This window comes from Rutilus rutilus, assembly GCF_951802725.1.
Source record: "Rutilus rutilus genome assembly, chromosome: 4".
Lineage (NCBI taxonomy): Eukaryota > Metazoa > Chordata > Actinopteri > Cypriniformes > Leuciscidae > Rutilus > Rutilus rutilus.
Window position 1 is genome coordinate 37,203,869 of NC_140212.1, and position 23,858 is coordinate 37,227,726.

Sequence of the window (23,858 nt, forward strand, 5' to 3'; positions counted from 1 at the left end):
AGGACATAAGGTCCTTCGTGCATGTGCTTGTTAAATGTTCTCATTTTCTGGACAGCTTGTTTCAGTAGATCAGGTGCTGCTACCTCTGGGTCAGTAAATAACGGAAGTGTTTTTCCTCTTAGAAGTTTTAAATCAGTTCCATCAGTTCCATGTGGCCCCATCAATCCTACGTTTATCTAGTAAAATAAAGATATAATTAATGTATGGGTAAAATAAATACACACACGCACGCACGCACACACACACACACACACACACACACACACACACACACACACACACACACACACAAATACATAGAACATTGCACAATTGTATAGGACGGTCATTACAACTTACCTGGACTTGCTTTCTTTCTTTAGGCCTAGATCTTCCTTTTGGCCCATAGTTAAAAGACTGTCGTTCTTTTGACTTCGAGCTTCTGTACTCCATGAACTGTTTGTATGATGGGCATGGGTTGTTCTGCTGAAATGGACAGAGTTACGTTTCAAAATAGAAAGTTCGCTCGAAAAATCATTAGCATTACTACTGACTTTTATTCACATGTCCTCAGATAGCTAGGGTTTTGCTACACTTACTTTGCTTAGCACTGTGTCCAGCTGTCGAGAAGTCCCCTGTGTTTCCAATGTTTCCGTCTGGTCCGCATCCTTTAAAAACTCCAAACACCGACCACACATAAAGCAAAACCACGTTAAGCTGTTCATGTGTTTGCCACAAAACGGGCAAAACATCCCTCGGCCGCAGTCCATGTTCGGTCACCATAAACTTCATTCACGCCATATACTCCACATTGACAACACAAATTGACAGCGCTCACCAACAACACCTATCACCCGCTTTCACCTCATCACTTCCGTTCCGTGTCACTTCCGGTATGTGGTACATTCCCTTTCCGTGAAGAATCTATCATTTGTAAATTTGTTTCGGGACTGGTAATAGTGTTTTGCGTCTTGTTAATTTGTTTTCTAAAATGTTAATTTGTTTTGTCCTTGGTAAAAGTGTTTAGCCCATGTAATTGTGTTTTATGGTAGGTAAAAATGTTTTCCAAAATGTAAATTTGTCTCGAGCTTTGTAAAAGTGTTTCATTCTTTGTAAAAGTGTTTAATTCTTTGTAATGTTGCTTTGCACTTCCCAGCCACCGTACTTTCCCTTCTGACCTGCTCTAAGCCAACTTGTAAGCTTGCGCTAAGGTTTATTACTTGCCTAATGCAAGTTAATTGCGGGTGAATGTTTTCTATAGTTTTATAACCGGGTTTATTCTTATTTTATTTAATTTCAAAGGGTATGTCTCTTTCTGTTTCTTTTGCTCATCATATTCATGTCATTTTCGTTAGTTACACTTAATGTCAGGGGTTTAAGGTTTAATGTTAAGCGTAAAGCTTTGTTTTTATTTGCTAAACAGCACAAATGTGATATTTGTTTTTTTCAAGAAGTTCATTCAACTCCTAAAGATGTACACTTCTGGAAAGCTCAATGGGGTAATGATGTTTGGTTTGCTCATGGGTCTGAGCTTACAGCTGGTGTTGCAATTTTAAAAAACAAATTTTCTGGGGACATTTTATTTTCTGAGGGGGATCCCCTTGGTCGTTTCATTATTTTAGTTATTAAACTTGATCTGGTGACTATAATTAATGTACATTTTTATGGGTACAATTCTAAAATTGAAAATAATTTTCTTCTCAATAAGTTAGAGAGTTGTATTACACACAACCTAAATTCCCAAATTCACTTGTTATTATTGGAGGAGATTTTAATATCACCTTAGACAATTCCCTTGACCGATGGCCACCTCGCAGTGTATATTATCATAACTCCACACTAAAGGCCTTTATGCAGAAATTTAGGGTATTAGATATTTGGAGAGAGAAATTCCCTGATATTAGTTCTTTCACGTGGAATAATAAGGCATGTACAGTTATGTCTCGTATTGACTACTGGTTAACTCCGTGCAATTTACATTAAGAAGATATTTCTGTTAATATTCTTCCCACGCCATTAACAGATCATAAGGCAGTGTCTATCAACATTTCTTTACATTCCTCTCCTTCCTCCAACTATCATAACTTTTTATTGGAAGCTCAATAAGTCATTATTGGAACATGAATTTGTTAAGATGACCATTCGCAGTTCGATTGCACAATACTGGAATATTGCTAAGATTAGTAATAACTATTACACCAATTGGGAGTTATTTATTTGAAGCTTGTAAATTTCTTAGAAAATTTTGTAGTTTATTATCCAAAGCTAAAAAACTTGAAGAGGAGATGATAATTTCTAAAATTACGTCTTTTACTTATACATCTCCTCCAAATTTGTCAGATAGTGAATATCTTGAGTTATACACCCTTCAAAGCCAATTAGATGATATTTATAAAAGGAAGGCAGAGGGGGCTTTCATTAGATCTAGACAGAGATGGTTGGAAAAAGGTGAACAGAATTCGGCATATTTCTTTCAATTAGAAAAATTCCATGCAAAAACAAATACAATTTTGCATTTGAATATTAATGGTACGATAACACATGATTCAAAGCTGATTGCAGATTACTGTTCAACCTTTTATAGCACTCTTTAGAAATCAGGATTTAATGAAACTTATTCCTCTGTTTTTATAGATAGTCTTACTAATTCGAAAACTATAAATGAAAATCAAAAAGAACATTGTGATAGTTCTATATGTATAAAAGAAGTCCTTAAAGCTATTACAGAGCTTAAATTAAATAAATCCCCTGCTGTAGATGGGTTAAACTCTGAATTCTATAAAACCTTTTCAGAAGAACTCGCTACTTTTCTTTTAAATCTTTTGTTACAGTCTATTGAGTATGGTAAACTCCCGCCTACCCAGACTCAAGGCCTAATTATCTTAATTCCCAAACCAAAAAATATTCGTAAATAGACTTTATTGATTACCCACATCTATACCCAGACAAGAGTTTCTTTTTTTTTTTAAGACTTCCATAAGGCCTTCGACACTGTTAAACATCATTTCATATATTCGGCCCTAAACATATTTGGTTTTGGTGATTTCTTTATTAATTCTATTAAAACTTTATACTCTAATGCAAATTGTTCAATCAAACTGCGTAATGGCACCTCACCCAGATTTAATCTCAGTCGTGGTATCAGACAGCGATGCCCTATTTCCCCATATTTATTTTTACTTTGCTCACAACTTCTTGCCGACCATATTAAACAGAGCCCTTTAAGAGGTATAATTATTAGTCAATTAGCCGACGATACTACACTTTTTTTAAAAGATGCAGGGGAAATACCGTTAGCCCTAAAGATTATTCATACATTCTCAAAAGCTTCAGGGCTTTACCTGAATATAAATAAGTGTGAATTAATGTCTCTTAAAAACAGTAATCTTCTGTCAATTTGTAATATTCCCATTAAAGATGAAATCACATATTTAGGTATTAAGATTGTAAAGAATGAAGAGGAACGATGTAAACTTAATTTTTCACCAGTCATTGACAAAACAAAACAAAAATTAAATCAGTGGTTAATGAGAGACCTATCCTGAGGGGGAGAGTACTGATCACAAAGGCAGAGCCCAGATAGCAGACCGATGTCGATTCAACGTTGATTTTTAGTTGTAAAGGTTAGTATCAGTCGTCGATCAAATTTCAACGTTGAATCAACGTTCACTATTTGGTCGGTATATCAGAACGTTATTACGTCTAAAATAAAACATCGATTCAACGTTGAAATGAGGTTGATTTGTCAACATATACTGCGCCGATGCATTTGGTCGAAATCATTACGTCTAATATATTTTTGAAAACTTGGTTAGAGGTATCAGAGATCAACTGAATAAAGCATGAGATCATGTTTTGAAAGAATGACTAACTGTGTTACCAGTGTGATCATTTTGGTTTTTGTAGGCTAAGAGATTTGAAAATGTAGGCTATACCAAAAAAAAAAAAAAAAAAAAAAAAAACATGTTTTTTACTGTATGTAAACATCACTGCTCTCGCTGATATTCGTGTTTGTGTGTCACATCTGCAATATGATGGCAATATGGATGATATCCAAGATCTTTTAAAGTCAATTAGATTTACTATCCACATGTGCAAAATCATGTTGTGATTAATCAGTATTTAACCACTGATACTTTACAATTCTCTTGAAAAAAACACTTTTCCCCCATCATCTAATAATTGTAAAATGAGTGGAATTGGTTGCAAGATTGTAGTACCACACACGGTGTCTGAAAGGCAATCTCTTTGCAAGGTCTCTCAAAAGCAAACCAAAAACTGCATATGGTATAAGACGAGACATAGCCTATCCCAGCTGGCATTTTAACGTCGAGTCACTGTCGAATCAACGTCAGGTGCCAGTGTTGGATAACCATTGAATTTTGTTTAGATTTTGCAAATCTAATCAACGTTGAAATAGCAACGTCATTCCAATGTCACATTTCTCAACATAGGTGAATTTGCCAACATTGAATCAATATTGATTTTAGTTTGGATTTTGCAAATCCAATCAACGTTGAAATTTCTGGTAGTAACCAGTACTGCCGGTAGAGAAGTTAGTCTAGAGCCCAGAATGGAGTACCATATATAATATTAGAGCATGCTCTGTAGAGTGCTCCAACTAAAATGATTTTTCTAATGAATTATTATTCTGCTTACTATATTCAATTATTTAAAACATTGTTACAAAACTACTATGTTAAAGCAAACTCACCAGATTATCTTGTAGAGACGGGTCTTCATGAAGGCAACCATTCCACTCCTTCCTCTGAGGCTCATTATGGCCATCATTTTATTTGTCATAGTTCTGCCATGGTAAAACAGATTTATATTAGAATATTATATTGCAATTGAGTTCATTATGAAAATGTAGCAGAGAGCGAGTAAGTGGGTGTGTGGGGAGAGTGCATCGTGAAGTCTTCCTTCCTCAATTTGTTTGAGTGTGCATGCGTCGACGTCGCCTTGGCTGCATTTGGGGGATCCCTTTCAGGTCTCATAGACTTCTCAGGAGGCTGCCTAAGGCTTCGGTCAGTAGTCGTTCTTGGGGTGTCACTGATGTAGAAAATGCTCATGTACAAGCACACCCAAGACAAATACAAGTATCTTAAAGAGCTCCAGTATTTTTTTTCCCATATGCCAGAATATGGTCCTAATAACACCCTAACCTCTTACTGCTCCTTGTGGGTTCAGAAGCATTAATCTGACGCCGTGAGAAGGACTCTGAGGAACTCTGCCTCAGTTTCTGCAAAAGTGACTTGAAAGGACTCCTTCGGCTAAGGCTAAATTATATGGTTAAAAAAATACATAAATTAAAAAGGACTTGCTATGACTGTTATTGAAAATTAAGTCTAATTCTCAAATTTGTGTGAATGATCATTTTGCATTGCAGTTTTTATTTTTTAAAAATCTATCATTTGTTGAGGTCTGTGCCAAACATTTTCTTACTTCTGGAAGATTTGTAGTTCAGACTGCAGCTTTACAGTGCTTCATTTATACTGACAGTATTGTACTTTTGATCATATTTAAATGAAATACCTCCGTCCATGATTGGAAGACCCTGAGAAACCCTCATGCTGTCTCTGAGAAAGGGATCTGGACAGACTCTCTTGGCCAGGGCTGAATGATCTGGTTTAAAAAATAAAATAAAGAAGGGAATTTGCTACAGCAGGTATTGCAAATGAAGTATAATTCTCTAAGTAGTGGGAATGATCAAGAGTTTTGCTGAGTTCTCCAATTTGCCTTGAGGACAGCCTACACCCTCTAAGTCCCTGTTTTAGATTGTTCCCAGCAATCGTCTGACAACCCCTAGGCAGACAACATGCATATAGTCCAGCACAAACGTTTGTATGCAAAGGGCTTTGTGTTTCATTTATTTGGCTATAGTCTACTGTCATCTGTCAATAATGAAAGAAAAAAAGAATGAACGAATTAATTAAAACGAATTGAATTAATAAATAAATAATAATATTGACGCACATGCTTTTCTGTCTCATTATTGCAACATATCTCTCTAATAACTGCATTAATAACTGCATAAAGCCGGGGACACACTTTAAGGCCGGTTATGAATGTAATTTGATACTTATGACTGATCATGTCCAAACGCGTGTTCAGCGCGTTCAGTCTGTGTTCAAAGTCGGTGTTTAAAATCTGCTGCAGTCGATGAAAACAGTCAGAGAATGCGTCAGCTAGTCGTGTGTCCCCAGCATTAGTCTGCATGGCTCAAACCTCCGTTATAACTCTAAAATTATGTTTTGGAATGAGCAACGGAGGCATGGGATTACATGCGTAAGAAATTAGTCCTACATACAAGAGCGTTTTAATGACAAAAACTTTACAAACGTCTTGAAATACATAATCTGAACAATGTTTCGAGGTGTGGTAACGTACTTGGTTACTTACGTAACCTCGGTTCCCTTAGAGATAAGGGAACGAGTACTGCGTTGCAAACGCTGTGGGAAAACTCCTTTTCTCGAGAATATTGAAGCCTTTATTTTAAAACGCATTGCTGCAGCATAAGCGAGAGCATCAGGCTCGCGCGAGCTAGCTGATAGGCTATGCTGCATGCAACTGCACGAACCAATGGCGAGAGAGCAGAGGCGCACGAACCAATCAGAGAGCTTGGCGCCCTGCCATACTCGAGCGCGCCAAATAGGGCGTGGCAGAAGAGTATAAATACAGAGAAATCTCGCCATAAAACAGGTCTAATCGACTGAACGAAAATACCTGATGTTCGAGGATAGCACGGCAGGGCAACGCAGTACTCGTTCCCTTATCTCTAAGGGAACCGAGGTTACGTAAGTAACCAAGTACGTTCCCTTACGAGAACGTTCTCTCGTACTGCGTTGCAAACGCTGTGGGAACACTTTTTAAAACGCCGTGCTAAGTCTCGTGGCTACTCTAATCCAGGAATTTCCGGGATAGAAAGTAGCCAGAATACCACAGACCAGAACATCGGGTCTAAAGATACTTGGTGTGTACATAGGCTAGGGCGAAAGGGGCCAGCCCATGTAAAGTTCCCATACAACTTAGAAATTTAACCCGGATCGGAGAGCCGAGGTTAGATTGAGAGAACCCGTGCTTGTAAAGCAGGGACCTCTAAGTTATAAAATCTCGCAAATGTGGACGGAGCTGACCAGCCTGCCGCCGCACAAATGTCTTCAATAGAGACACCACTAGTCCAAGCCCACGAGGAGGCGATGCCTCTCGTGGAGTGAGCTCTGACACCCATGGGGCAAGGAAGGCCCAGTGAGGTGTATGCTAAAGCAATAGCATCAACTATCCATCTGGATAGCGTGAGTTTCGTGACCGGCAACCCTTTGGTTCGGCCCCCGAAACAGACAAAGAGCTGTTCGGACTGCCTAAACGAGGCCGAACGCTCCAAGTATAATCTCAACGCTCTAACAGGGCAGAGCGTATGAGCATCACTGTCTTCTCCCGAAACTGGGAGGGCCGACAGCGAAATTACCTGCGCTCTGAACGGAGTAGAGAGCACCTTAGGCACGTAACCGTGTTTTGGCTTCAAAAGGACTTTAGAGTCGTTGGGGCCAAACTCAAGACAGGAAGCGCTTATGGAAAGCGCATGTAAGTCCCCTACTCTTTTGACTGACGCCAGTGCCAGTAACAGAGCAGTTTTCAGGGAAAGGGACTTTAGGTCCGTGGACCCCAAGGGTTCAAAGGGGGGTCCCTTGAGGGCCCGTAGAACCAGAGAAAGATCCCAGGCCGGCACTGAGGGAGGCCGAGGCGGGTTGAGCCTCCTGGCTCCTTTAAGGAAGCGAACAATAAGGTCGCATTTTCCCAGAGAAGAGCCAGCCACCAAAACGTGAAAAGCCGCGATGGCTGCCACGTAAACTTTGAGTGTGGACGGGGAACGTCCCGCGTCCAACAGCTCCTGGAGAAAGGAAAGAACCAACGGTACTTCACAAGAGTGAGGGTCGAGGTTTCGAGCCTGACACCAGCTGGAAAACACTGACCATTTAAGGTGGTAGAGACGTCTAGTAGACGGAGCTCTAGCCTCCAGAATAGTATTCAGGACGCCCTCTGGGAGGTCCTGGGGTAGCCGTTGAGCGGCCAGGCATGAAGGGCCCACAAGTCGGGACGGGGGTGCCATATCCTTCTGTTCGCTTGAGCCAATAAGTCGCTCCTCAGAGGAATTGGCCAAGGGTCTGAAACTGACAGCTGCATCAGCTCTGGGAACCAAGATTGGGACCGCCAGAGAGGAGCTATCAAGAGGATCGCACACCCCGTGTTCCTGATCCGTTCGATGACCTGAGGCAGCATCGAGACCGGAGGAAACGCGTAAAGGGGACGATTGGGCCAGTCGTGGGCCAGCGCGTCCTTTTTCTTCGAAAAGAAGATTGGGCAGTGACAGTTGTCTTCTGAGGCGAAGAGGTCTACCTCTGCCTGTCCGAAGATTTCCCATAATAGGAGAACTGTCTGGGGGTGGAGAGACCATTCCTCTGGGGGAACGTTGCCCCGAGAGAGCATGTCTGCTCCTGTATTCAACGTGCCCGGCACGTGAGCTGCTCTGAGCGAGCGCAGATTGGTTTGAGCCCAAAGTAGCAGCTGGGTAGCTATGGCGAGCAGATTGCGGGATCTGAGACCGCCCTGGCGATTTATGTAGGACACCACTGACATGTTGTCCGTCCGGACCAAGACATGGTGTCCTGCCAGGTGTGGAAGGAAGGTTTTTAGGGCCAGAAAAACTGCTCTCATCTCGAGGCAGTTTATGTGTAGGCGTTTCTCCGAGCTCGACCAGAGGCCGGAGGCAGGCCTGCCCTCGTACAGGGCTCCCCAACCTGAGTTGGAGGCATCTGTCGAAATGACCCTCCTTTCTGAGACCACTCCCATGCTCACGCCCTGCTGATACCAGCTGGCGTTCATCCAAGGGGCCAGTGCTAGAATGCAATGCTGGTCCACCCTGATGTTCAGGATACCTGTACGCCAAGCGTGAGGGGGTACCCGAGGTGCTAGCCACAGCTGAAGAGGACGCATGCGCAGTAGACCTAGTTGGAGTACTGAAGCTGCCGAAGCCATAAGGCCCAAAATCCTCTGATACGTTCGAAGGGGTACATGAGTGCCCTTCGTGAACGACGCGGCGAGCTGTTGGATTGAGAGAGCGCGGGTAGAAGTGGGCCACGCTCTCATAAGTACGGAGTCTAGTACTGTTCCCAGGAACGTAATACGCTGACTGGGGGACAGAATACTCTTGGAGAAGTTCACCCTGAGCCCCAGGCATTCTAAATGACTGAGAAGCCAGGCTTTGTGAGTATTGGACTCCGCCTCTGACTGAGTCAAAATGAGCCAGTCGTCGAGGTAGTTCAGGATGCGCATTCCCCGCTGTCTCAGGGGGGAGAGAGCTGCATCCATGCATTTCGTGAACGTACGAGGTGCCAGTGCCAGTCCAAAAGGTAGAACTGTGTACTGGTATGTCTGCCCCTCGAAGGCGAATCTCAAGAATGGCCTGTGGTGGGGGTTCACTTGGATGTGAAAGTACGCGTCTTTTAGATCCACTGAAAAGAACCAATCGCCTGGGCGAATTTGCGCCAGGATGTGTTTGGTTGTAAGCATTCTGAACGGCCGTGTCATGAGGGCTTTGTTCAGATGCCTGAGATCTAAAATGGGTCTTAAGCCGCCGTCCTTCTTCGGAACGAGGAAGTAACGGCTGTAAAACCCTGACTCGCTTAGTGCAGCGGGAACTCTCTCGATAGCCCCCTTTGCCAGCAGACCCTGTACTTCGGTGCGGAGGACATGAACTAGTGTGCTCCTTACTGAAGTTTGAATAACCGCTCGAAAGCGTGGTGGTCTGCGGGAGAACTGAAGCGAGTAACCGCGCTTTATGATGTTCATTACCCACTCTGAGACTCCGGGTATGGCCTGCCATGCCAGAGCCCGATGAACCAGAGGTATGATCATATCTGAAGACTGAGCGCCCGGAGACGGGGGCTCGAATAGACATGAAAGTGAAATTTTGCTCGATTTGTGCTTTTTGTGGGTCGCTGTTAAAACAGCGTTTGTGTGCAGAGGTGCATGACAGATAGCAGGCCCTATTTCTGCATTTAAAACTACTCCAGCCGCCTGAACTGAAGAGGGGGCTGTGAGCAGTGTTCGAGCGATCTTCGGGGCTGGTCCGGCCGCGGCGGGACATGAACCCCTCTTTCTGCCGGTTAGGACGGCTTCTTCGGCTCGAGGTCGAGCGTGAGCTTCGGTCTGGGTCCCTGGCGCTTAGGGAAAGGGTAACGTTTCGCTGGCTTTAAGCGCTGACCGGTCTCAGCCGCTGGGCGGGGCTGATGAACCTGAGGAACTGACTTCTCTGGCCGCGGCGCGCTCTTGGGACGCCGTGAAGCCGAGCTGGAGCGTTTGGGGAGAAAGTGCTTCATAGCACTAGAAGCCTTCTGTGCTTCGGTGAAGCGCTCCGCGAAGCCATTGACAGATGGGCCGAAGAGACCAGATGTGGAGATCGGAGAGTCTAAGAAGGCGGTTGTATCTGCGTCCTTGATCTCCGTCAAGTTAAGCCACAGGTGGCGCTCAAGCACAATCAAACTGGCCATGCTGCGGCCGAGAGCTTGAGCGGTGGTCTTCGTGGCCCGAAGCGCCAAGTCTGAAGCGCTACGGAGGTCTTTCAGGGTGTCCGGGAAAGGGCCTGACTCATCCATGGAGCGGAGGAGTTTGGCCTGGAACGCCTGAAGTGTGGCCATGGCGTGAATCCCCGAGGCAGCTTGGCCAGCGGTGGCGTAGGCACGGGCGGCCAAAGCTGAAGTGGCCCTGCAGGGCTTAGACGGCAGCGTCATCTTAGACCTCCAACTGCCTGCAGTGGGAGGACATAAATGGACGGCGACCGCTTCTTCGATGGGGGGAAGAGACACGTAGCCCTTCTCTTCAGCGCCGTCGACAGAGGAGAGCGTGTGAGAAGCGGAAGCGCGCGTTCGCGCTGAAAAGGGCGCGCGCCAGCTTTTAGTGAGCTCCTCGTGGACCTCCGGCAGAAAAGGAGCGGCGCGCTGACGGGGGGCCTGTTGGCGGCCCGGCAGGTACCACTCGTCGAGGCGGCCTCTTGCAGGTTCAGCTGGGGAAAGCCAGTTGAGTCCTAGTTCGTCGACAGCGCGAGACATGACACGGAAAAGTTCGGCGTCGATGTTCGCACGTGTGTCAGGACGATCGCTCAGAGAAGAGGGGGCGGGGTCCACAGAGCCCGACCATTCCTCGCTCTCGGATGCCGCCACAGAAACAGCGTCATCCTCATCCGCCGATCCGCCAAAAGAAACGAGTCCCGCCGCTTCGAGAGAGGGGCGTTGGTCGCTTCTCGCGAACAGAACCGGGGATTGGGAGGCGGGTGAAGCACGCGGGGAGAGACCCGGCGTGAGCTCTTCAACCTCACCGCTTTCGGGGATCCTCTGATCTCGTCGCTTCTTCCTACGGGGCTCGTGGGGCGCCGAAGACGGAAGTGAAGCGGGTTCGCCCTCTGAAGTAGCGAGGGCGAGACGTGACCGGAGAACCGCCATGGTCATGCTGTCGCAGTGTGGACAGCCGCCTTTAGTGAGCGCTGCCTCGGTGTGCTCAGGACCGAGACAGACCGCGCACAGTGTGTGTCTGTCAGACACATGCAGGGAAACCCCGCAGGACTCGCAAACAGACATTTGAAACAACGCTGTTCGCGCGCTGTGAAAACAGCGGTATGCTCTTTTAGATAGTGCAAAAAGGATACTCGTCGGATGCCACAGGGAAACGCTCAGCCGGCGATCTGCGAGGATGATCTGCCAAAACCTGAAGCTGTTCCGCTGAAGGGCTTCTCAACGACGAGCGGCTTCTCTCTGGAGATTTCAGCGAAGAGGTGAGTCTCGAAGCTGAAGGAGATTAGATCTGTTTTATGGCGAGATTTCTCTGTATTTATACTCTTCTGCCACGCCCTATTTGGCGCGCTCGAGTATGGCAGGGCGCCAAGCTCTCTGATTGGTTCGTGCGCCTCTGCTCTCTCGCCATTGGTTCGTGCAGTTGCATGCAGCATAGCCTATCAGCTAGCTCGCGCGAGCCTGATGCTCTCGCTTATGCTGCAGCAATGCGTTTTAAAATAAAGGCTTCAATATTCTCGAGAAAAGGAGTTTTCCCACAGCGTTTGCAACGCAGTACGAGAGAACGTTCTCGTAAGGGAACTGTAGTATAAGCGGAATAATTGACTTCAGGCCGTTGAATTATTAGAAAAATAATACACACCCGAGGTAACGACCACTCCGTTTCGCGTCGTGACCGCATTACCACCTCCGGTGTGCATTATTTTTCTAATAATTCAACGGCCTGTCGTCAATTATTCTTTACATATCGCCTAGCCCTACTTTCCTTATTGTTTGTATATAACTGCTGACTCAAAACGTGATTTTAGTTGGATCTGATTGTCAGTCTTTAATTTTGCAGTGTTACTGTGATACATGTATGAATTAATACTGTACTGTAAATCAAAGATTTGATCATGGATTATGTGGGGAAGCCTTAGTAGGCTACCTCTGACTGTGCCGATTATATATATATAAAAAAACGTACTCTCAGCAATGGTGAGATCTTGCCAGATCCCTACACTATACATGACTATCTGTGGATTGTGGACAATGAGAAATGGCCAGCAAGGGAATGGCCTGATATATACAACTATGGTTTCGGCAAAATGATCACATGCAAAGACTGTTGCCAACAGTTCCACTACAAATGTGTGAACATTGTCAGACAGACCAAAAGTTGGAAATGTGGATGTAAAGTACTGCAGATACTGTACTGCACATGATGCCCCCAAAAAAGTCACCTCAAGTCATACATCTGGAATTTGGACTTCTTCAGTTTCTCTTTCAGCTGCCGGTTTTCCTCTTGTACAGCCTCCAGCTCTCTTTTCAGTGAGGAGTAGTTCTCACTCAGCTCTCTATATTGTAGAGAGAGAGAGAGAGAGAGAGAGAGAGAGAGAGAGACACACTTTACTAAGGAAAAGCAAACACATTGTGTAACAAACTAACAGTGTCAGTTTATGAATTAATCAAAATTAGGAGTTTGGCAACTTACAGTAGGTAAAGTTGGTCTTATATTCGCACATTCGGACTTCCGCTTTTAAACACTTTTTCAATAGTATGTGCAATAAAGCTACTTTTTGCAAATTCTAAGCAGCTACATGATCTTGACAACAAAGATGGTCAACCACTACATTTTCCACAATCGATAAAAATGGGCAAGTATTGTTTTAATGGCACACTTACTTGCGAATGTCCACTGAATGTCCAATGTAGTGTGGTGAACAAGATAGGGACCGTCTAAAACATTTTTTTCATTGTGTGCAAACAAACAACTACATTTTAGCCAACTACAGATGTACCAGCAAATATCTCTAACATTATGTGTTCTAATGCTATAGAATGTCCTTTAGCAACAATAAAAACTGCATTATAATGATGGTGTTTAAAAAGGTGTTTAGGAAATAAGAAAGAATGAACATGTACATGAACTGTAATTTGGTAACAATCCAGACTGTAGAAAGTACAAAATCATGTGTAATCTCCTGAACATAGTTAATCACTTCATTTTACAACTGTTTTTATAAATTTATTTGAAATCAAAATGAACAAGAACCGTGTTGGTGTTGGTTTTAATAATGAAATATGATTTATTTCAATAGGTTTTGCAAGCATGGGCCGACTGTTCCAAAGCAAGTTATCTGGACCCTACAGAACGTACTACAGCCCATGTCTTGCTGTTTTATGCACCTCTGTTTTTCTGTTTTTAAGTGTAATAAAGACTTTACAGTGTAACAGTGTTCTCCAGGGGCCTGTTTCAGAAAGGAGGTTCAACCAACTCTGAGTTTTCGGTTACAGAACAGCTGAAATTAGTTAGTTCAATCAACTCTGAGTTAACCTACTCTGAGTTAAGCGTGTGCACCACAACTATAAAACGCCATTATCAATGGAGCGCAGATATTATGAGTCACCATGGCAACAGCGCCAGACAAAAAGAGGTCTGCATTTTCTCACCTTTACATTTTAATTAGTTATACAGTGTTGGGTGTAATTAATTACCAAGTAATCTAAATACTGCAATTTAATTAAAGGGATTACTCTTAATTCTTCTGTAATTTAAAGTAAAATCTGATGTAATTGCATTAGACTATAGAACAATTCTGTATATTTAACATACATTTTTAAAAGGTATATTTTTTTATGTAACCTTCTCCCTCTACACACTTTGGTCAATTCAAGAATAATTCATGCAATTGTATATTGTTTATTTGAAAGCATTAAAAGTGCAGTTTCTTGTCTCTCCTTGTATTGTTGAAATGGTTGAGGTTGATATGGGATTTAGTAATTAGTAATAAGTAGACATTAATCTAACTACACTGTTGAAGATGTCATTTGTAGTTAGTAATACAAGTAACTTACCCAACTGTTATAATATCAGAGGTGAAAGAACAGTATGTTATTCAACCTAATTTTAATTTTCATGTAGGTGCACTCCTGCAGGCATTAAAAGAGCATGGCAGCAGCTGAAAATTAAATATGAAAACATAATTCAATCAAGTAAGGCTTGAGCATATCATGGTTGTAGGCTACCTGACTTTACATTTGACATAAATAACTAAATAGCATCCAGTGTCTAGCAGTGCAGCAGCATTTTTGGCTGAGGGAATTCCTGGAGGGACTTCAGAGCCAGTCACTCCCGAAGGTCCAAGGGCCTTCATAAAATGTAAGAGGTGTGTTATTTTTTATATAGGCTATTTTTGATATTTCCATTTATTTTACTTTGGTTTGGGTTTTTGTTGGTCCCAACAGATTCTGATGGTAATATCTGTCTGTTGGAGCCTCCTGTCCCAACAGAACCCCAGGCAGTTGAATTCTGTAGAATTTGTTTACAACTACATTATGTAACTCTAATCTACTACTGTATTTTCAATTGCCAGGTAAGGAGTTATATAGACTTCATCTTATTTACAAAAAAAAAACCCCAGTAAAAATAGCAATATTTAATTTATTAATAAAAGATAAATTTTATTAATAAAAATGTACTGAAAGAATGAATGAGGTGTTTAAACACTACTTCCTCTTTAAAAAAGGGGAGGAGACCAATAGAAACTCTGGGTTTACCGAAGAAAACCTGCTCCCGACCAGGTTAGGTTCACAGAGTAAGTTACCATGGTAACTGACTCTGAGTATAAGATTAGATTAGATTAGATTAGATTCAATTTATTGTCATTACACAAGTACAGGTACAAGGCAACGAAATGCAATTTAGGACCGACCTGAAGTTAGTAAGAATACAGCATAACATGAGGAGAGTTGAGGAGAAAAAAAGGCAACCCCCAGACTATGCTCCAATAGGGAGTACAGTTTGGGGACAGTAAAACACCTCAGCAATTTGCACATAATCAGTACACAACATGAACACACAAGACTTGCAACAGGGGAGGGGGGAGAGGGGAGGGGGGGAGGGGGGAGGGGAGATGGGGTTGGAGGTAATCCAGCAAAGGCAAGCAGCCATCCGGTCCTGCAGCCATTTCGGCGCTGGTCACAGACCCGCCTGACAAACTGGTGGTAAAAAGCGTCGAAGGCGTGGGATGGGGGGTGGGGTAGGGTGATTGCATATCTGTATCTATGTAAGAGTTCGTGTATGTGTAGGCCTGAAGAGTCGCTACGCCTGGCATCCCAATCTAGGTGCCTCAGTCCGCAGGATGTCATAGCGAAACACAGCAGTTGCCATGGAGACAACCTTGATCAGGTCCCAGACAGAGTCAACAAACAGCAGGTGTCAGTGTGGAGTCGGGGAAGGAACGAGAGCGTCTCGCTGCAGTGCTCTCTCCAGAGGGAGTTGTTGTTCCAGCAGCGGCCTCGGCCAAGGCCAGTGCTGATAGAGGGGGGCCAAAAGCAGATAAGATTGTGGTTGTTTGGTCTTGGGACGAGTAGCCGCATTCCAATTTACACAGCTCCTGGTCCGTTTGGGTCTCCGAAACGATCCATTTGCCTTTGCAAAGCTGTGAGCTTCTCCATGATGTTATCCATATTGTGGTTCATAGTCACAGTCTGAGTGCCAACAGCTCTGCCCACTGCTTCAATCATAACGGGCAGCCTTGTGGGGCTTTGGACAGCTGTCACCGTCTTCTTAATTCCTCGATAAACCAGGGCAATGCCTAATCCAAACAGCAGAAAACCTGTTATCATGGTTCCGAATAGGTAGATATCTTCAACGTCCTCCACGGAAAGAGCCGCCAGACACACGACCCGCCACCTCTCCCATGCGTCCATCGTGTAGCCAGCTGCGAACGTTCCGGCAGGGCAGTCAGGTTCCCCCGAACCCAAGCTTCTCGTCGAGAAGATGGTGTCAATTGCGTTGAGAGACCAGTTGATCAAATCCATAATTTCTTAATTTGTAGAGTAGTGCGGAGAGAGTCTCTCAAAGTACAAGACAGTAGACGAGACGAGAGGAGCAAAGCAGGGAAGATAAGGGAGAGGAGGGTAGGAAAATGCGACCGCCTTCGTTGAGAGCCAAAGCAAGAAAGTTACCTCTCTTTCAGAAACGGGCTTGACTTACTCTGCTTTCTCAGGTTTGACATACCTCCCATTCTGAAACCGAAAACTCAGAGTTTCCCTCATTTCAGGGTTAACATACTCAGAGTTTTCATTTAACCTCCTTTCTGAAACAGGCCCCAGGTGTTGAATAAAAAGAATGGCTAAACTCTCTTTTATGTTTTCCTGTTGTATAGCATCTTCGTTTAACATTAAACTCTCACGTCACAATAACACAAATCATGTGCATTAATTGATGTTTTCAGTCCTGCAGAAATATCACTGTCCGTGGTATTGAATCCATCAGATTATTGACAAGTACTCAGAAAGCATGACAGCAAACATGATGTTTATTTTGGGTGTGAAGGGTGTGGATTTTGGAATAAACTGCTGCTTCAATGTATATGTAATGAGTGATTATAATCAAGGTTTTCTTTCTAAATATTACATGAGTTAATACTTGTGAGATTTTACTTTGTATAAATGGTATAACTGCTGTGATCTTTGTAACTAAGCAGGGCGGCTTACGAACTCCTGTGTGAGTCAGTCTTGAAGCTGACTTCTGCTGATGAAACTGAAAACTATCTTCAGTAAATCTTTTCTTTAATTTATTATAATTCTGACTCCTGGTCTTCATTCATCATATCTGGTTCTGGGTCTTTGACTGTGCACCCGTAACAGGTGAACATTTAAAAACTAGCAAAACTCCTGATGATGCAGATGGTCCCTTCTTAGCAGCCTGCGCATAGAGATCATGTATTTTGTCCAGTGCGAAGGAAAGATCGTTTTGAGGAAAATTATGTTGTAGCTTCTGGTGTTTTATCTGTAGTTATATGTGATAGGTGTTTTGTGTAGCAACAACGTTTAGTTCACGAGTTATTGAACGCGGAAGTGCGCGAATGTGCGAATATAAAACCAACTTTACCTAAATAGTTTGGCATACCTGCAGCTGATTTCAGATCAGGCATGATACTAGATCTCTCAGCACGATCCTTTGATTCCTCCCATCTTCTCTGTCGTTCATACCTACGACAAACAGCTGAGGAAGGCATATCAACATAAAAATATCAGCAAACTACTACAATCTAGGCTGTTTTCGAGAGAAAACAAAATATACAGACAGGACAGAAACTGGCAGAAAAAAAAAAAACTTGTCAAACAAATGAGGTCAAAATATTTATGGTAAAAAAATAATGGTAATGGTAAAAACAAAACAAAAAAACATACAGACCTTGACACCTTTCCAGTACTGTCTCTGGTGATGCTGATATGAGGTAAAATGGAGGTGTGCACAAGTGTGCTGGATGTCCTTGCATGTTTCTGTTGTACTGGGTTTCATTCTAAAACCTGTAGAAATTTCTCACACATATTGTTAATGTATAAAAAAAAAACAAAAAAAAAAAACTGCAGGATTCCTGTAGGTTATTTTTCTAAGGAAAACAGTTTCATTCACACCTAATTAACATATATGGATGCACCTTGCACTTCTCTTACATGTTTGATTTACTTTCAATTCTTAAGATAGATTTCAACACTGCATTTTCAAAATTATAAAGCTCCTTTAACAAAACAAATGTGCAAACGTGCAAAACGCGTTAGTCAGCTCTGGGGAAAACGCTCACAATCCCACAAATTATCATACTATGATAAAACCATACATTTCCACATATTATTCCATATCATACTACTTACCTCTCTCAACCATTTGTACATCAAAGCTGAATGCTGACACCATAAAGGCTGCCACGCATTGATGCCATAGACAGTGGCTGCGTTCCAAACCGCATACTTCCCTACTATTTAGTATGGGAAAAAGAGTAGGCGAGCGAAAAAGTATGTATGAATCCAAAAGAGTAGGCGAGAATTACCTGGGTGACATACTAATTATCGCTAGATTCGGACTTAAGTGCGTTCGAATATGCCTACTTTCCTACTATATAGTAGGCGAAAACAGTACGTGAAGGAAGCAGTACGTTCGAAACATCAGTATTCATAAAAGAGTAGGCGAGAAGTTCCCGGATGGCTTACTGCTTTCGGCCAGATTTTCGAGTGCTCAACCGATGGATACTCTTCTATCCCAGGAGGCCACGCGAGAGGATACGTCATAAAAAAGAAGAAGAAGGATAGGTCATACTCGAACGTGACGGAAAGGATGACGGACGAGACTGTTTTCAAATGTGAGTATTAAAACAAATGATCGCATGTGTTGAACTACTGTAGGCCTACAGTAAACTGTTGAATTGTTGAAGATGTAAAGACGCTATATTTGTGATTTTGCTGTAAATCACATTTATTATGTAGCTAACAGAGGAGCTCCAGTAAGGACACATACGTCACCAAAGTGGATTTGCATACATTTTAAACCGTATACATCTTAAATACAATTACTAAATGTCTATTAAATATCTGGCAAGAAAATCTTCTATAAGAATTGCAGATGACTACGTCTAATAGATATGAAATAGGCATCTGAGTGATGTATGTGTGCTATTATGTAGAACAAATCTATAAAGTAACTAAACATAAGTTATCTATTTTATTTGTCCATTACTGTTGATAAATTGAGGAACATTTATGTTGGATAAAAAGTTAAAACAACCTCAACATGTAAATGTAGTGTTGAGTTCATAAATCACAGAGGTTTTGTGAATCTGGTCTGGATGTTACAGGGACAGATGAACAGATGTGTGTTTATCCGGTGGAGAGTGGCTCATGAAGCTGAATGCTGCCATCAAAGGCTTTGTGACATTACAGAAATGAATAAATATTTAAATCTTAAGTTGTAGTTTATTTTAATTATTGTAATTTCAAACAGAGCTATTACAGCACCTTTCTGATTCTTGATTTCTGTGCATTTGCTGCAGATCTTTTGTGGTGGAGCAGGACCTGCAAGGGAAGATGATGGCGGCATTTGTGAAAAAAAGCGTTTTTGTCTTCTAATTAATACTGAAATCAAATGACATTGTGCGGTTAAATGACTGCTTTTGTGTTATGTTTGTGCATTTTTGTAGGATCTGAAATGTCAGCAGGCTGGTGTGAGCACTGAGGATGAAGAGCCCAGAGCTGAATCCTGGAGATGATGCCATGGACAAGAGCCTCCATCACTCCACCAGCCCTTACGAGACCCTCCATCACTCCACCTGCCCTTACGAGACCCTCCATCACTCCACCAGCCCTTACGAGACCCTCCATCACTCCACCTGCCCTTACGAGTCCCTCCATCACTCCACCAGCCCTTACGAGACCCTCCATCACTCCACCTGCCCTTACGAGACCCTCCATCACTCCACCAGCCCTTACGAGACCCTCCATCACTCCACCAGCCCTTACGAGACCCTCCATCACTCCACCAGCCCTTACGAGACCCTCCATCACTCCACCAGCCCTTACGAGACCCTCCATCACTCCACCAGCCCTTACGAGACCCTCCATCACTCCACCAGCCCTTACGAGACCCTCCATCACTCCACCTGCCCTTACGAGTCCCTCCATCACTCCACCAGCCCTTACGAGACCCTCCATCACTCCACCTGCCCTTACGAGACCCTCCATCACTCCACCAGCCCTTACGAGACCCTCCATCACTCCACCAGCCCTTACGAGACCCTCCATCACTCCACCAGCCCTTACGAGACCCTCCATCACTCCACCAGCCCTCATGAGACCCTCCATCACTCCACCTGCCCTTACGAGACCCTCCATCACTCCACCGGCCTTTATTGCCTCAGATTATGAAGCACAACACATCACGCAACAACCTCCGACACGAAGGAACGGCTCACCTCTGGCGGTCAGCTGATTCATCAGAATAAAGCCGCAGAATGGGAACCCCTGTGTTGAGATGGCAGAAGGATGTGGGGTTCAGTGCCTGTAGCCTACATACATACATGATTGTAGTTTGAATAAAGCTTTGTTTCATGTGTTGACTTGTATATGCATTTGTTTATTGTGTGATGGTGACTTTGATTCATTCTTTGACTAATTTATTACGGTAATATTTCTCATTGTTGTCAGTAAATAAAATACAATTATTTAATTAATGCTTTATTTATTGTTTGAATGAAAATGTAGATATGTTCACATACACATCTAGAGTGTATTCATACATAGCTATTTCAAATGACATACATTACATTTTGTTTGTTTTATTGAATTATATAATTTTCAGTAAAAAGTAATATAATTAATTGGTCAGCACAAGTTGTTATTATTGTATGTTTTGGGGTGGGATAGCAATGCAATTCATTCTGGGGTAAAATTAATTTTTAATAATGATACTTACATTTTTCGAGTATAAAATCAACAGTTTTCTCCAAAGGCAAATCTTCACACAGCTGCCCAACGTCTCCTTTGTGCAGACATTACAAACGCTGAGGAAAACCGTCCTAGGTAGGGCTGTCCAGTTACTGATGTTATGAGGTACATACACATATATATATATATATATATATATATCATGGGTTTGCAAACATAATATGAGATTTTATACACAAGAAAAAAGGTTGAATATCTTAATATATATTTTCTTAATTAATGATATAATACATTTAAAAAATGCATTTTTTTGTTATTTATAAGCCTGAGGGATGAAACGAGAGTTAAATTTAACAAGAAAAAGAGGAAAACAAAGCAGTAAGCCACTTTTGCTTATGGATGAAAATGTTTGGATATAAAATAAAGAAATCAACAAAATATTCAAGAGATGACAATTTGGGGATTTCGTTATAAAAATAAATATCGTTAAGGATAAAACGGTGGGTCACATTAGTAGGGTAGGGTTAAATATAAGAACTTAAATCAACCCTAAATGTACTCACAAAATAAATGGGCAGCAGTTTCTTAAAAAAGACCACAAAATGAGCAAGTTTAATCAATATATTTACAGATAGATGAATTAAACGTGTCGTTCAAATCTTTTAAGTTGTTGCGCTTGTGATAACGCGTCGTAGGTCACATGATAACGTCAACATGGCAGATGTCCGGTTCACATTCATACTCAACGAGATCTGGCTATAAAGTACCTACTCTTTTAGCGCTCGTTAAGTAAGTACTTTTTGAAATTGAGTACCTACTCATTGAGTATGCGGTTTGGAACGCAGCCAGTATAAGAAGGTTGATGCGGGCTAGCATGGTTCTTCGCTTGCATGCATGCTTATTGGTATTGGTAACTCGCATATATCGCCACCTATGGGTTGTTGAATATGTATTATATATGTTATGTTTGTTTCTCATCCCTTCCAGGTACCCAACACTGAGTGAGCATCCGATTCATTTTAATTGTTAATTAATTGTGTAAATCTAGCCAATTTATTTAACATATTTATATTCTAAAGTTTATAACTTATATTTACTAAATTATTGTGGTAAATCTCTTTTTTAAGGTAACGCAAGGTATCATTATATAAATGTACATTTAAAAAATAAAATAAAATAAAATAATATACATTTGTGCGCGTGCCATGCCCGCGAAACCAGTCATAGTCATAGTCATTGGGCCAGAGAAAAATTGTATTCAAATTTAATTTAAAAATTAATTGTATTATATCCACAAATCCTGTAATATCCTTTTAGAAATTTCTATCTGGATACTTTAGATCGGTTGTGGACCCTGTGTCTCACCTGGTTGCCCATTGACAGCAACATTACCCTGAAACATTGCTGAAAAGTTACTCATTCCCCTGTGTATCATAACATTTAGTGTCTTTTGCTCATATTTATTTCAGAGAGACACATGAACTACCCCACCTCTAGTCTAACTACATCAGATATCACTTCAGCTGGTATATATTTCTGAAATATTTCTAGTCTACTAAACATTGGTTGTCTTGTCAGTTTAACGCATGCATTTTATGTCTAAATAAACTGCACACTTTTCTCAGAAAATCCACACAGAGTACACCAGGGCGGACACCAGGGATCACACCAAAACGCAAACAACGGAGCACACCTGGACACACACTACGGCGGACACCAGGGATCACACCAAAACGCAAACAATGGAGGACACCTGGACACACACTACGGCGAACACCAGGGATCACACCAAAACGCAAACAATGGAGGACACCTGGGCACACAATACGGCGCACACCAAGACGCAAACCATGGAGCACACCAGGGATCACACTACAGAGCACACCGGGGCACACTGACTGAACTGGTCAATGGTAATGACCAAAGCTATTTTTTCTATTTTGAAAACAGTTATTTGAAACTTTTTATTTGACCACGAAGTTTCCTATGGGGGGAAAACATCTAGACTGTACCTTTATGTTGATTTTATGTCCTTCTTTTCTTAATTTTGGAAGACATTATTCTTTTAGGTGGGACTTACAGGCTAAAAGTACTTATTCACTATAAATGTTGACATCCATCCTAACTTATCCTGCTGGTATTTACTGTTATGTCACTTTTTTTTAAAGAGAGATACATGAACCACAACTCCATTCCGACTGTCTCAGACATCTTTTCAGGTGATTCTTCAAACTGCTAACCTCTTTAAGACTAATTGTTTTACAGGTGAGTTTTAAAGGACAAGTTCGGTATTTTACACTTAAAGCCCTGTTTACAGATCGTTTCTGATGAAATACAACGGTTAAGATTAAAATGTGGACACATGCTCCTGTCCCGAGAATTTTAGGTTTATTTCGCTTCCCCCCCCACCTCCACAATGGTTGTATAGGTGCACTGGAACATTCCTTCTAAAACGCATCGTTTACAAAGACGTGAAACTCACCGAGTGGTCAGGGGTGTTCACTGGTATGCTCACACAAAAATCGCTGAAAAAGATGCTTTCCAACAGGTTTTATCGTAGTTTTTGTCCAACTCCATTGAGTTGTATTGAATGTGCTGTGAGGTGCAGTATTACTCCGCCGCGGGAAACGGAAATGGGGTTGTTTGTATGCTTTTTGTAGTCTTATGCAGTCGCGGTATCGTAGGCTAAGCTATCTAAACATTTTTATAAGATCGAAGCTATCTGTGTCAACTTGGAAATGGATTCCGAGACATTTGTATGGCAGGATGACGGTTTTGAGATCGATTTTGATGGACAGGGTTACAGGTTTGAACCTGAATATTCAGAGTAGGAATTCCTGCAAAGAAAGGCAGAGTTTGAGCTGCAGTTGACAACGGAGTCCAGTGTTACGCCTGTTGCCGAAGCTGCTGCTGTCTCAAGGCTTACAGGCACTTGGTGGTGTTCCTGTCGAAAGTGTAGACAGATGTCTACAGAAGAGGAGAGTTTGTGCTGCACCGAATGGGACCTCCTGGTTACAGAGGGGATGGAGAATCTAAACGTCTCCGTTGACGAAACCGAGGTCTCGCCGACTTGTGTCACAGATCGTGATGTTCGGGATTTCCTCA

General features: G+C 42.4%; 1 long non-coding RNA gene across 1 annotated transcript; it reads right to left on the minus strand.

Moving 5' to 3' along the window:
• Window positions 1–134: 134 nt before the first annotated feature.
• On the minus strand, window positions 135–650 carry LOC311288725. Its single transcript, XR_014626983.1, has 3 exons — window positions 579–650; window positions 340–465; window positions 135–176 (listed from the first exon to the last, which is right to left on the minus strand). It is a non-coding gene; the product is annotated as an uncharacterized lncRNA (long non-coding RNA).
• Window positions 651–23,858: the final 23,208 nt, after the last annotated feature.